The sequence below is a fragment of the Camelus ferus genome, chromosome 1 (genome assembly GCF_009834535.1).
Source record: "Camelus ferus isolate YT-003-E chromosome 1, BCGSAC_Cfer_1.0, whole genome shotgun sequence".
Classification (NCBI taxonomy): domain Eukaryota; kingdom Metazoa; phylum Chordata; class Mammalia; order Artiodactyla; family Camelidae; genus Camelus; species Camelus ferus.
Window position 1 is genome coordinate 82,200,886 of NC_045696.1, and position 3,307 is coordinate 82,204,192.

The window sequence follows — 3,307 nt, forward strand, 5'->3', positions numbered from 1 at the left end:
GGGAGGCCGGCGAGAGGCCGGTACCCAGGCAGGCCGGCGAGAGGCCGGTACCCAGGCAGGCCGGCGGGCCTTGGCGGCGTCTTCTCTCCCAACTTTCCACGGCTCCTTTTACTGCGGGAACTGGAAATCTCTGGGACAAAAGAAAGTTGAGAAGTGGATCAAAGAACAGGAGAGCTGGAAAGAGTCCTTGTTCTCAAGCCTGACTGGGCATCTGAATCACCTGGGAAGCTACTGAAATACAGATTCCTGGGGCCCCACCCCTCGGAGTACACTTAGGGTGGAGCCTTTCACAGAGGATTTACTGAGACCTATGGTGTTCTAGACGTCTCTGAGTGTGGCACTTGCTATCCTGCCAATGAGTCCTGCCCTATCCACGTGTGAATTTTTCTAACTCCATTTTAAAGATGGAAAAACTGAGACAACTGGGATGCAGCGATGTGAACTAATTTAACCAAGGCTCCACAGTTGGTAGAAGGCACAGCTGAGACCTAAGCCAATTATCTTTCCCTGTACAATGTAGGTGATAGTCGAGCTCATCTGAAACACACTTTAGATTCCCCATTCCATTTTCCACGTTGTTTCTCAAAATGCGCCTTTAGAATCCAAGAGACAGAACCCAGGGAAGTGCAAGTAACTAATAAGACGAATAGGAGAAATATTCTAAGAGTTGGAATGAAAAAGACTGCAGGGTACTTCTAGTTAACCATTGTCATTGTAGAGCTACTTAGAGCAAAGAGAATGGCTTTAAATTGCCAGTGTTTTTACATAGAAATTGTCATGACTTTATGGAGATTTTAAAGCATTTTAAACGGTAGAAAATTCGGAAAATACAAGAAAGTAAGATGAAGAAAGTAAGAATCCTTAATGCCACCGCCCAGAGATCTGTTACCATTTTAGTTTATTTTCTTCTACTATTTATTCCTACTTTGTGTGTGTGTGTTTATGTTTCCCTCTTCCCTCCCAATTGAGATCATATTGCATAAGTAATATGGTAGTCTTTTTTTTTTCACTTAATGTTATGATGAGCATTTATTATATAATTTAAAAACCAAGTTTCCCATATTGTAAATATAACCTAATAGCAATTAAATATGCAATTAAGGCAAATAGTGGCATACCTATTTGATGCCTATTCTTTTACAAAGTAAGATAGCCAAAGTTCTTCTTTTGGACTATGCAATTCTGCACTCAAGGGACAGAATAAGTAAGTCATTTAGTTCCTTTCTCTTTTTATAATCTATAATTAGGGTGTGTGTTGTCAGAGAGTGGGTGAGAAAAAAAATGATTTGTACCAATTAACCCAAAACATAACACAGGATATGCAATGTCTTTATTTCCTTCAGTCCTTCTCCCCATCCAAAATGTTGATGGATGTGTTTTGTACTGTTTTATTCATTGGATTCTTTTCATAGGAAAGCTGGTTTATAAATAAAAATGCTATCGCATTTAATAGATGTTGAGTGCCCACCGTATGCAAAATGCCAGGGATGTGATGGGGAACAAAAATCCTTTGTGGTCAATGACTCATACTCTACTGCTCTACCACCTTCTTCTTCAGAAGAGCTTTAGTTTACTATGCCCAGGTTCTCACTAACTTTCACTCCTTAGACTACAACAATTTGGTTTCTACCTCCATCATCCATTAATAAGTCCAGCTTCTTTTGTAACATCTTATTAAAGATTTGACAATATTGACCACTCCTTAATTTATTCTCCTTCTTTGGCATTTATGATACTGTGTTCTTCCTTCTGATTTCTCTTTGTCTCCTCTCTCTTTACCTAGCTCCTCAATGTTTCTGGCCACTATGCTTCCATGCTCCTCTTCTTCCATTTTCTCTATGCATTCTGGGAATTCCTATTCATGCTTACAACTTAATTCCAAAATACTGCATAAACATTTATTTCTAGCTGTCTTCTGGATATCTCCACTGAATGTCCAATTAGAAATCACCATTTTCTCCACAAAACATGCCCCCTTTACTGTATTTTTAAACTCTGGTAACTGCATCACTCTTCACTTAATCACTCATGCTAGAAACCTTGTAGGTATCCCAACCATGCCAATCAGTAAGCAATGCTATTGATTTTACAACTGAGATGTTTGGAATTCTTCCCTTCCTCATCATTCGTACTGCCATTGCTTTGATCAAGTCTTTATCATTTCCTACCTGAACTATTAGTTGCAAAAGCCTCCTACTCAGTCTCCCCAACTCTACCCTCTCTACACTCCAGGCCATCTTCCACTCCCTTGTTAACCGCCCCCCACCCCCACCCCATTACTCCAGTTTTGTACAGCAACATTAAGGATGGCTAATGGTTGCACATATAACCCAAATGTCACATTTCTGGGTCCTCTTTCCATTTAATATTTATTTAAAAATAGCTCAAGCACTCTTCTTATCACTCCATTTATCTTTGATGGTGATAGTGGGAAGGAAGTTTCTCCTGGCTACTTTTTGTTCTGATTTCCCTTTGAATTTGCAATCTCATTCTTGTCATTTGACTTGTATTTCTTTCCCAAATGAAAAGCATTGCCCCTCTCTTTCTTTTGCCAAAGCAAAACATCTCTTTACCCTGGGTTCTGCCACTTTTTCTCCCTAGGGTTGTCTCTGAAACTCAGAATTTCTTTTGCTGTGTAGAGTAGAGAAATTGAGGTCTTCACTCTTTACTGGATTCCTTTCAGTACATACGTGTAAAAACTCACTACCATGCTCTGCTAAACAAAGGGTTCTCTGATCTAGATCCCCTTTTTGGAGGACTGATGAATAGGTAGGGACTTGAAAAATTCAGTTTCCTGAGGCCTACCATCCTAGTAAGTGTAAGGGAATAGTTTATAGACATATACCTCCATTAATCAGATTTATGCAAACTGAAAACTGATACATTTAGTTTTTTGTTTTAAATAACACTTTTTTCTGGGTCCATTTTATATGTTAAGTATCTGTGTGACTATAAGTTGAAAAGAAAAAAATTGTAGGGAAGTATAGCAAATAATGGCCAGGGCGTTTTTGGGCATGGCTTTTGTAAAAGCATTTAAAAAATTGTTAGTTAATAACGTCAGTGACAATGCTTTTTATTACAAACAAAAATTTAATATAAAATAAAATATGATGAAAATAATTTTATTTGAAAATTTATTTAATGTTTTAAAATGAGTTGATTCTTTAGACTTCCACTCAAGAAACAGTATAAGATAGAGTATGTATTATCCAAAAATAGATATTTTGTTTCAAAAAAGTATAATACATGAATTTTAGCATGCTAATATTAGACTAAGAACATTTCAAAAAGTCACTTTGACTTTTTA